General features: G+C 40.7%; 1 protein-coding gene and 1 long non-coding RNA gene across 10 annotated transcripts in view; one reads left to right on the top strand and one right to left on the bottom strand.

Moving 5' to 3' along the window:
- The window catches only part of BABAM2 (BRISC and BRCA1 A complex member 2), a 226112-nt gene that overhangs the window by 101903 nt on the left and 111796 nt on the right, over positions 1 to 12413 (top strand). The window lies entirely within an intron of this gene.
- On the bottom strand, positions 8603 to 11810 carry LOC144585820 (uncharacterized). The gene is made up of 3 exons (XR_013540385.1): positions 11612 to 11810; positions 11369 to 11416; positions 8603 to 11035 (listed from the first exon to the last, which is right to left on the bottom strand). It is a non-coding gene; the product is annotated as an uncharacterized LOC144585820 (long non-coding RNA).

The raw sequence follows: 12413 nt of genomic DNA, 5'->3' as shown, positions 1-12413 counted from the left end.
TTGCTGTGCAGATGTACTGACATATATGCACATAGCCAGAATGTCTTGGGTTGATGCAGCACAGCTTCACATATACTGTATGAATGTAACATTGTGAACTGGGTCCTACAGGTATGAGGTACATTGCTTCATTTTTCATCATCATCATCATTTAGTCGTTTAGTCGCGTCCGACTCTTCGTGACCCCATGGACCATAGCACGCCAGGCCCTCCTATCCTCCACTGACTCCCGGAGTTGTGTCAAATTCATGTTGGTTGCTTCGCAGACACTGTCCAGCCATCTCATCCTTGGTTGTCCCCTTCTCCTCTTGCCATCACACTTTCCCAACATCAGGGTCTTTTCCAGGGAGTCTTTTCTTCTCATTAGATGGCCAAAGTACTGGACCCTCAGCTTCAGGATCTGTCCTTCCAGTGAGCACTCAGGGTTGATTTCCTTTAGAATGGATAGGTTTGTTCTCCTTGCAGTCCAGGGAATTCTCAAGAGTCTCCTCCAGCACCACAATTCAAAGGCATCAATTTTTACCATATCAATATAATGATGGATAGGACCACTTTTATTTGTATATTGAATAGCATCCCTCCAAAAATAATCTAAAGGACTAGAAAGTGATTTTTCCAGATTTTGCAGTATTTGAAGGAAGCTATTAGAAAATGCAGTCTAACATGTTTGTCCAAGTATATATCAGAGTATTTCACTTTCAAGTTATTATACAATGCACTTAACAAACAGATTTTCTAATAACCTAATTTTGCTCCTAAAATGGAAGAGTTAAGGAGAGAAAGTCACTGTCTTCCTTAGATTTTCCTTCTTCCATTTTTGGAGTTGCGTACCTCACTGCTTCCTTTCTAGCTTCCCCTTCGTGATTCAGTCTTCAAATGCCTCCTTCAGAGCTTTAGGCTTATATGTACTTTACCTCAGAGATAAGTGTTCGTGGGAAATGTTCTTGCGTTGCTTCATGTCTTAATGAATGAAAGCTTGCAAAGAGAAAGATACAAGTGGTGAACCTGGAAGAATGCCCTAAAGACTTCTAAGATTTGTAGTATCCCTAAATAGGCAAAGCAGTTAAAGTGGGGAACCTGATTGCTATATTGAAAGAAAAAATATTGAAAGAAAAAATAATTGATGTTAGGAAATTGATAATATTGATAGGATACATCCAGGTTCTTTTTAGAAATCGGATATTCAGTGTCTATGTACTTGAACTATAAATGGCTTGAGTACCAAATTTACTCAAAAATATCTTTGTTCTTGGTTCTCTGATGGTAGCTGGGTCCAAAAGTCATCTTTTCTGCAGCATTTGATGATCTAAGGCACTGTCTATTTTTTTTTTTTTTAGAATGTGGGGCTAGATACCACATGCTGCAGTAAACTCAAGACTGACATGGGCAAAGTGCAACTGCTAACAGCTGTTTTGTGTCCCCTAGCTCTACTCCCCCAAATTCCCTGACAAAATAATTGTATTGTTGCTCCTGGAATTTTGATGAGCCGTAATTCCTTTTGCTGATTCCCAGTGTAGTGTAGTGGCTAGAGTGGTGGACTAGGATTTTGGCAAACAGGGTTCAAATCCCTGCTCAGCCATGGAAACTCACTGGGGAATGAAACTGATAAAACCACTCCTTTACTTACCTTGAAAACCCTATTAAGGTTGTTGTAACTTGAAGGCACAGAACACACAAGTACTCACCACTGACTCTGTAACCTTCCTGACAATCAGTTATATTTTTAATCAATAAAGAGAAACAATAAATATTGAAAGGACTTTTCCCCCCTCTCCATTCATGCAGATAATGCAGCAAAGTGGAGGGGAAAAACAAAAGGAAACAGCCAGATTTCCAGTCCTGCAATTTTTCATTGTTTTTTTTGAGAAGGGCATAACATAAAAACCAGACATACACACAATTCACTAAAGTGGGCCTTTGTTACACAACCCCTTATGGGGTTGTGTTTAGAGATAGGGGTATTCCTATATGAATACGAATATCCCTGCAAAAGTGGAAATAATGAGGGTTTTCACTCACAATTTTGCTGCCGGTACCAGCTCCACAGAGGCTTCCTATCGTGCTGTTTTCCACAGTGGATTAGCCACTCTCTAACCTAGCAGAGAGGCTTGGCATCCCGCCTCCTGCCAGGACTGGGTAATCTATTGCAAACAATGGTGTGATAGGAAGGTCCAACGAGCTCGTGGCAGCGGCAAAATTGTGAGTGGACACAATTATCGTTATTTCCACCTGTGCAGGGAATATTCATATTCATATACAGATACGAATACCCCCATCTCTAGTTGTGTTCCAAAGGTGCTGCACTGGGGTTACTGACTGGCTGTAACTAAAGATAACAAACCACTTGTCAGATAACAGTACTTTGAGATTCCAGGCACATCTCAAAGAATCGATTTTAAGAGTTCTAAGTCTTGCTTGGTCTGACTTGTGAATATATGAAGAGTGCCATTGTCACTTCATACTTCCTTGCATGGTTTAAGATCTCTGTGATTAGATTCCCCTTATTTTATTCTAAAGAAAGAAGACTAGAAGACAATTTGCGAACTAAAAGATGTCAAGTACAGTGGTGCCTTGCTAGACAATTGCCTTGCGGGACGAAAAACCCACAAGACGATTGGTTTTTGCGATCACTATGGTGCCTCGCAAGACTTTTTTTCTATGACTGTGCTTCACAAGACTTTTTTTTTTAAAGACCAATGCTTTGCAAGACATTTTTTTGACCTATGCTTCGTAAGACTTTTTTTTTTTTTTTTAGACCGATGCATAGGGAACTTTGCAAGATGATTTTTTTCACAAGACGATGATTTTTGCGGAACGAATTAAAATCGTCTTGTAGCTCTTTCTTAGTATCAATGTAAAGTATTCTGACAAGGCTCCAAAACAAGTTTGTTTCTCTTTTGAATTGCCCTCTAGGAAAGCAGCTAATATTAATGTCAGTGAGTGGGCAAGAAATGGCCCTTTATGACCCCTTCAAAGTGTCCAGCCTTCTCATTCATGTATTTAGTGTCTTTGTTTCTTCTTTTTGCATGTGGCTACCAGCCAGATTACTTACATTATCTTTGTTGTTCTCTGGAACACTTTTAAAAATGTTTGAAAAATCTAGCTCTTCTTACTGTCATTTTGTTTTTCCATTGAATTGTGTTATGGCATGTTTTGTTGTAACATGCTTCAGCAACCCCTTTCAGCACAAAGCAAGGTATACATTTAATAAATAACATGTGTCTGAAGATAATTTTGACTCAGGATTAAACAAGAAGAATCTGAGGAGCGGGGGGTCTAGGTGGATAGGCAAATAAGCTTTGTAAGATACCTGACAGAAAACCCAGAAAAAGTAAAAGAAAAATAAGGTAATACAATTTGCGGGGTCAGAGTCATAGGCTCTGAAGGCACAACAATGGGCTCAACATGCGAACAGTTAAAGATCAGAGCAAGAACACTTGTAAAGGGTGAGCTTAAGGATGAGAGTCAGTAGAATGAAACTTACATGTTTTTTGCCTTTACTAAGTGCCAGACTAGATCTATAGTTAAATGTGGCTTCATGTTTAACTTTTTTCAAAAATGCAAATAGCAGAAGCTGAAAGGGCTGATAATTATCTCGATTGCAGTAGTAGGGGTGGGAAACGTTAATCTCTTTCCCCTCAGAAGCCGTGTTTTCGTTTGCAGAAAATATTCACTGACAACACGGACATATCACGAAAGGGTTGAATATCCCTCCCCAGTTGCTGCAATCCTGGTAATTATTGTCCTTCGGAAGTGATACTGAAGACAGATGATATGGTTGTTTGGCCGTGTGGCAGCATTAGCTATGTTTCTTGTCAAGGCTGACAAGGATTCTTTTGGAATTCAATGGTGATAAACAGATAAATGAAGAAAAAGAGCACAGAACTTTATTACAGAGACAAGAGACAGTAAGGCAAAAAGTACAAGCAGTAAAAGAGTAGAAGCCCCTGAAGAACAGTGGTGGGCAACCCCTGGGTGTCATTTATGTGGCTGTGGAGCCAGGGATTGGGAGTTTGATTCCTCACTGTGCCTCATGTGAGTATTTAAAAAATTTTTATACTATTTTATGCTGTTAGCCGCCTAGAGTGGTCTTAACCGACCAGATAGGCGGGATATAAATAAAATAAAATAAAATAAAATAAAATAAAATAAAATAAAATAAAATAAAATAAAATAAAATAAAATAAATAAATAAATAAATAAATAAATAAATAAATAAATAAATAAATAAATAAATAAATAAATAAATAAATAAATAAATAAATAAATAAATAAATAAATAAATAAATAAATAAATAAATAAATAAATAAATAAATAAATAAATAAATAAATAGGGCCAGCCTGAATGGTCTTTGGCCAAGCTACACACCCCCAGGATACCCCCAGAAGAAGGGAACACTTCTGAGTACCATCTGCCTGGAAAACCTTGAAAAGAGTCACCATAAGTCATGATGATGATGATGGCGATAACAACTAATTGACAAAATGATGACAAAACATAAGGAATAAAGAAATTGATAGCCAAACCAGTCATCAAAATATTTTATATTATCTTAAGCATCAGCATTTACAGAATCTTAAGCATTGGGCACAGAGAGAAACATTGTTGCATAAAACACTACACCTCCTCACTCTTCTGTAGCTGACATTGTAATGTGTCAGGTAAGGCATCTTGCTAAGCAGTGTTGAATATATTTTGTCAAAAAGCATTGTTAACATGTTTAGGCATCCTTTACCAATGGAATTTTACATATGCAACAGGCGTGTGGAAAGACTAGCTGGGATGCATGTCATAAAATTATTTTACAGAACTGAGTGCAAGGATCTGTGATCTTTCTGAAAATTGCATTAACTAGGTTTTTTATTGCTCTGTAATAAATTCTATGAGAATTGCATAGCATTTTACCTGAATATATTGTTCAAAAGAAGATTCAGTACTCTAACAAATCTACAGCAGCTAATTGAAAGTTGTTGGTTTATATTCCATGGAAGATCATCAAATGTAATAATATTGCTACAGAAACAAATCATTAATTTATTTGATGGCCTCCCATGTTTCTTTGACAACATTGCTGTTGTAATATGGACTAAATTATGCTGTAATCATATTTGGGGATGATTTGTATTGTTGTAGAAGAGGACTGTACAATTTTTTTTCAGAGATGTTACAGGTAAAATGTACATGAAACAGAGAGGGCCTGAAAGGGGGGAAGACAGTTGTCCAGCTTGTGTAATCATGAGTTGAATCTGAATACTCAGTGCTCAACATAACCATCAGGTGTTCTTTGGGGGAGGAGCATCACAATTTTTGTTGGTACTTCTTCATTTCAGGAGTATGTTTTTCATGCAAAATGTAAAGTTGTTTTAGTTTTGTCTTTTGAGTCTGGCTTTCATTTTATTTATTAATTTATTGATTGATTTATTGATTTGATTTGTATCCTGCCCATCTGGTCTATAGGACCACTCTAGGCAGCTGTGCTGTACATTTATCTTTCTGAACTAGTAGTTTTCTAAATGTACTGTAGAGTTATTCCATCACAGCATTTTGAGTGGTCAGTGTGCTACTTGTGACACTTAACATTGCTGAAGATCTGTCTGGCTTCTTGTAAATTTTTCACAGCTGTAAAAGGCCTCCAGAAACCTATAGGGACTACATTTATGGCTGCAGGCCATGACATGTTTTGTTCAGATTTATAGCTTGATAGAAGCTAGGAAGAGCTGCTGAAATTTGTTGTGGAAGATTTTATGGGAACACACTCACAAGGAGTTGCATCTAACCAATCTTGAAACAAGTGTTTCCTATTTATATGGTGAAAAAAGGATGATGTGTGAACCATGTGTACAAGTTGAATTATGGATTGAGTAATAAGGTTACTAAAAATTTATAAATGATGCAACATGAAATTTGTAAAACTTGCCTTATTTGTAACTGATCCAGTAAAGATACTACGCAGCCTTCTAGTTTGTACATATGAAATGAGCCCATTGTAGAAGCATTCTTCCAGAAAATAAAAAAACATATTTTTATAATCTTTTATATTGAAGGATGAACATTTTGCATGATCTTTAATGTGGTATGGTAGGTGCACTTAAGAGTAGTCACTAGCCAACTTCCATATTTTGCTTCTCTTTTGTTTCCCAAGTGTTCCATGTTACTTGCATCTTAGATGGAGCTCTCAAAATGGTGACTGAAGATGGCAGTTATTCAGAGAAAACAGCAAAACAGACCACTACACTTTTCACATTGGAAGCATTGGGAAGGTTTAGGAGAACCAACTATCGCAAACGACCCATTTTCGCACAGCTGATCGGCAGGGCCGCGTGATCTTCGCAAAGGCCCGCCAATCAGCTGTGCGAAAATGGACCGTTTGCGATGAGGGGGGGAAGCGATCATTGCAAACGCCCCGTTTTCGCACAGCTGATCGGTGGGGCGCACAATCTTCTTGCGAGGAATCCATCCCAGAAAAGAGCCGGGAGCCATCTTCTCCGCTCCAGCCCCTCCCCCTCCCCGCCTCACAGCTTATCGGCGCTGGTCTTAGAAGCTTCCCCAGGCTTGCCCAGCAGGTAAACAGGCAGTGGAAATGCACTGGGGAAGCCTCTGAAACCTGCGCTTTGCCGGGGTGGGGGTGGGTGGGGGTGTGGCAGGGGCCACCCCCACCACCCACCACCCACCCCACTGCCCCTGCCACACCCCCACCCACCCCCACCCCGGCAAAGCGCAGGTTTCAGAGGCTTCCCCAGTGCATTTCCACTGCCTGTTTACCTGCTGGGCAAGCCTGGGGAAGCTTCTAAGACCAGCGCCGATAAGCTGTGAGGCGGGGAGGGGGAGGGGCTGGAGCGGAGAAGATGGCAAAATGGCCACCCGCTGTGTTTTCACCCGGATTGCTCGCTTACCGGGCAGCGAAAATGGTGGCCGTATGGAGGATTTTTGCATAAAGGTGTTTTTTTGCCCATAGGAACGCATTAAACAGGTTTTAATTCATTCCTATGTGCTTTTTTATTTCACATAGCGACAAATCCATATAGCGATGATTTTGGCTGCACGGATTATTGTCGCTATGCGGGGCACCACTGTATAGGGATTTAGTAGATCATGCAGATGCTACCCCCTAACTGAAGCTTCTCTGGTTGCCAAACCTGGACCAAGTTATAAGAACTCCAGCTGATGTTGATCTGCTTCATCAGTGTCCTGTGTTAAATTTATCAAATGGTCTGGAGTCAAAAAGGTAGAACTTAAAAGAATTATGCCATAAGAAGGGGAATTCACATCTTGTTGTCCTTGAAAGAAGTCCGCCACTGAGCTGTATAGGAATACATGGAGGCTGTAACCTGAGGCAAGCAGGTTAGTCTGGTTGACAAAAAGGAGGTCATAAAATTTGGGGAAAGAAAAGAAAAGAAAAGCAATCTCCTTTTATTACACTCTGAATAATTGCATTACATCAGTACACACTTAGCAGGGATTACAATAAGCTGTCTCCCCACAGTAAGCTATAAAAGACTCTTGCCACCACTATTTGTCACATTTATTTTGTCTTCCTCTTTGTTAATCAAACTCTTCTCTAAAGATAACTTGGTGAAGTATCTAAATATTACCACTTGCTTAGGGGCTGTTTGCATTTACATAACAGCATGTTTCTATAAATACTTAATTCCAAAAGAGATTCACAAACTACTTGATCTTTTTTTGTCAGGTTCCCCCGCCCCCATGTGTGTTTCATCACTAAGATGCATGGAGTCTAAAGCTAAATCCATAGCTTGGGTTTTTCTTCTGGCTGTTTTTTAAATATTGTCCATAATTCTGAACATGTTTTGAAGTTGGAATTCCATTTTCAGTTATACATATCCCTTTTGGCCTTTGTCCCAGACCAGTAAAAAAGAGAACATAACGACCCCCGAGGTTAAAATGTGGATTTCTTTACTGATAAAATGCTGAGAATGATAGACCTGGCATTTTCATTAGCTTTGTCTGACAAAACAAAAGAGAGGACAATCATAATTATTATGTCTTTTTAAAAAAGCAATCCTCTGTAACATATACTTTGCTTTTCTCTAAACTTTCTGTTATGATTCATGTATGATTTATATTTAAATCAGGTTGGGTCCCCTTCCAAAAGTGAGTGGGTGTCGTACCTCTTCTGAATGCACTGGGAGGGGCGGTTGCTGTGTTGCTGGTATTCTGCAGAGTTTATCACACCAGTATCTGCTCGTTTATTTATATGAGATAAAGGGAAAGCAAAAGAAGAAGGAAAAAGGTATATGAGAAGAGAGGATGAACAGTAATCCCTTGGATGATATAGGACTCTAAAGCTCATTATTCCTAATAGCTGGCTGTGCTGACCAGAGCTGATGGGAGCTTAGTTACTGATATTTATTTATCACTTATATTAAAAATGTCTATGCAGTATGCAGACAACAAAGTACAGTATTACACTTAGCAGTAGCCATAGTGTAACAGCAGTAACAAAATGAATATTGCTGTTCTTACTGGGCCAAAAACCCCAAAAAGGTCAGTATGTGTCTCACTCACTTATACTGATACGAAGTATAGCGAGCAGATGTTTAAGTTTAAAGACCTTGTTCATTTTTTTAAAAAAAATAGTATTTTATTAAAATAAAAATACAAATAACAAAAAAGAGACATAACTTATAAAAAACCTTAGTAACAGAAAGCCACATAAATAAAACAATACTATGTAATGTGCTGCACACCCCCAAGACTATCTGGAGATATAACAATTTTTTTCCTTCATTACAAAGCCTGTTCCCTTTCCAAAACTTCATTGACTCATGCAAAGGTACACAACTCTACTCCTTTATTAACACAAAATTAATAAATTCTCACCAAATATCAGTTATTCTTATTTGTCAAACCTTGCTGTAATTTAATATTATACATAAATGTGTCATTAATACCCATATTCCAGACTTCTTTATACCATTTATTTAATTGAAAATAATGCTTTGCTTTCCATTTCCCTGCTACCATTAATCTTGCTGCTGTTAATAAGTTTGAAATCAATTATTCTTCATCGTGGTCTTCTGTGAATGCACACAAAAGGGTTAATCCAGTGCCAGCATTGGTCCTCTCGGAACATTCTCGAGCTTTAAGAGAAAAGTAACAAAGTATAAGGCTGCCTATATCGCACATGCTCCGCCCGCCCAAGCCTCAGTTCCATTTTTCCGCCTAGCGAATTGGAACCTCTCGCTTCGAGCTCTGTATTTTATTACTCTTTGGACTGATTTTTTCGTGATTTTGACTTGGATTTGGACTGACTTGGTGAACTGTCTTATTCCCTGACATGGATTTCGCTTTATGGACTTTGCCTTTGGATTCCCCCTCAATTTTGGCGGCTTCGGACTTCCCGCCTTTTTCTCCATTCTGCAAACAGCTATAGTAAGACACTTCAGCTTTTATGTCCCCCTCAGGGCCCTTTAGCCATTGTGTTGTTTGTTCAAGAAAAATTCCCCATCAAGATGGACATGATCATTGCCTTTTCTGCTTAGGTGAATCTCACCTCACTAAATCTTGCAGGCATTGTAAAGCTTTTACTAAAGCTGCTTTAAAAGCCAGGCAACAGCGCCTAGAGTGGTCACATTTGACCAGCTAGGCGGGGTATGTATGTATGTATGTATGTATGTATGTATGTATGTATGTATGTATGTATGTATGTATGTATGTATGTATGTATGTATAAACAAACAAACAAACAAACAAACAAACAAACAAATAAGTAAATAAAGTATCACCTTTGGGAATCTACTCTACCAAACCTTCTGACATGGAGATGGTCTCACCTTCAGCCACCCCTCACTCTGAGGCGGGGACTTCTCCTCAATTGGTTGTCTCCAAAGTTGGTAAAACAACGAAAAAGACGGCTTCTTCAAAGAAATCCACTTTGACACCAAAGTCTGCTGCTGCTTCTACACTCAAACCTGCGAAGCAAGCAAAGGGAAAGACTCCCGTTAAGGCTATGGAATCCTCCATTCAGCTTCCACCAGTATCTCAAGCTTTACCATCGGCCATTTTGGAGGATTTGTCCAGAGACCATGAATCTTTGTTGGAGGCAGCCCCATCGCTTCCTCCTCAACAAATTGAGCCTTCTCTCCCGGCTGGTGTCTCCTCTCCGATGCCAAGTCAGCTTGCTGGAGCGACTGCAGGCTTGACTTCTGCCCCACATAGCCCGATTTCTCATGGGCAGGGGTCTTCAGCTCTTTCGGTCTCGTCAGCGCATTCGAGGTCAAGATCCCCTCGCAAAAAGCACTCATCTAAAAGGAAGCACTGGTCTTCCACTCAACAATGATCTAAGCACCGACGTCGAACTAGGTCTGTTGATTCTGATGATTCTGAGAGAGTGCGGGTACGTCGCCACCATAGACGTCGACAAGCCCACAGTTCTTCAGATTTCTCTTCGATGTTGACCGATTGAGGCAGGAGACATAAGAAAATAAAATACATCTATTTCTCTTCTTCATCTTCTTCTGAGCCCCCTCTACCCCGTTGTAATCGTCGACGGGTTGACATCGAAGGCTCCAAAGCCCCAGTACCACCTCCTGCAGAGCCTGTTCCCTCGACATCGATGGCTCTTATTTCTTCACAGTAGACCCAGTCTTCAACGCTCGACGTCGAAAGACAACCTCGTAAAAGAAAACGGGATGTCTTCTCTTCAGACCCAGATGAAGTTTCCTCTATGGCATCTTCAGAGTCTGAGCAGGAACCAAAGTGGAAAACCTTCCCTTTGATGCTACCGGGCTATTCAATGAAAAGACTGATAATCATTTAGAGGAACTGCATAAGGCCAAAAAGACTGCAAAATCCTACTCGATCCAGCCTCAGCCTAGATATAACAAATATCAGTGGAGAAAGTCTTACTCACAATACCAGCAATCTTCACAGCAGTATAGACCGTATAAGAACTTACCTCAACAAAGATCATCCCAAGCTTCTTCCTCTGCTCCCAGTTATCGTCCTCAGGAGTCACAGCGTAGACAATCCTGTAAGCCACCGGCCAAAAAATCCAAACAGTATCTTTGACTCTGCCATAGACATAAACGGAAATCACATCACCACACGGCTACAACCATTTCTGGCAAACTGGTATACCATTACAAACGACTCATGCCCATTAAAAATCATCCAGTTCAGCTACCGACTGGAATTTATAGAATTTCCTCCCTTAGGGTTCGTAAGTCACACATCACTCGGTCCCGCTTTAGAGGAGGACGTCCTATCACTTCTGGAAAAGCACGCCATTCAACCTGTCCCAATCACAGATCTTTAAAAATGGATTCTACTCCCGGTACTTCGCCGTGCCAAAGAAAAGTGGAGGTATAAGAACTATCCTTGACTTAAGAATTCTAAACACTTACCTACATCCAAGACGCTTCCGGATGGTGACATTGGAGTCTGTCCTGCCTCTGTTAAAGAAAAACAATTGGTTTGTGGTGGTGGATCTGAAGGCTGCATACTTCCATGTGACCATCCATCCAGATCATCGCAAGTACCTTCGGTTCGTTTTCCAGGGAACCATTTATCAATTCCTGGCTTTGCCTTTCGGACTTTCAGCAGCTCCCAGGACATTCACAAAAGTCATGGCACCGGTGGCAGCTTACCTGCATCTCAACGGCATCCACGTCTACCCTTACATAGATGATTGGCTGGTAGTCTCTCCATCCAAGACTCAGGCTCTGAAAGACACAATATTCATTCTGCAGTTGCTTCCAAAATTAAGTCATATCTCAAACCTTCCAAGGTAGTGCATTACATCGGAGCACGATTAGATGCTACCAGAGGAAGGATTTTCCTGCCCAAAGACCGGATTCTAAAAATTCACAGGACTCTCAAGAAGTTTCAGCCAAGGGCCCTGTTAGGCCTCATGGCCTCCACCACTCTGGCTTTGGCCCACGCTGCAGTCCCTGCAGTCATGGTTCCTGGCACTTTTCAATCTCATGAGAGACAGCCAGAGAAAACGCCTCCGTGTGACTCCAGAGGTTGTAAGGCAACTCCCCCACACTTGCAGATAGGCAGGCCGTTCCGACCGCTTCGTCTTACTGTTCAGGTGACGACGGATGCCAGTCCGACAGGATGGGGAGCACACTGCGGTCAGCACAAGGTGCATGCTCTTTGGTCTGCACAAGAATGGAATCTTCACATAAATCACCTGGAGATCATAGCAGTCATCAAAGCCTTCAGAGCTTTCCTTCCCATGGTACAGGGCCATGGTGTTCAAGGAGTAACAGACAACACTATGACCATGTACTATATCAACAAACAAGGAGGGACACGCTCAGGATTGCTACTATATCTCGCCATCCACCGTCCTTTCTCCCTGCCTTTTAGGGTTCAGAGCTCTCAAAGGGCTTTCTCCGAACTCGGGTCGAAGCCCTTTGCAAACTCCGAAGGCAAAAAGGCAGG

Source organism: Pogona vitticeps, chromosome 1 (assembly GCF_051106095.1).
Source record: "Pogona vitticeps strain Pit_001003342236 chromosome 1, PviZW2.1, whole genome shotgun sequence".
Lineage (NCBI taxonomy): Eukaryota > Metazoa > Chordata > Lepidosauria > Squamata > Agamidae > Pogona > Pogona vitticeps.
This window is presented reverse-complemented; position numbering and strand designations above follow the sequence as displayed.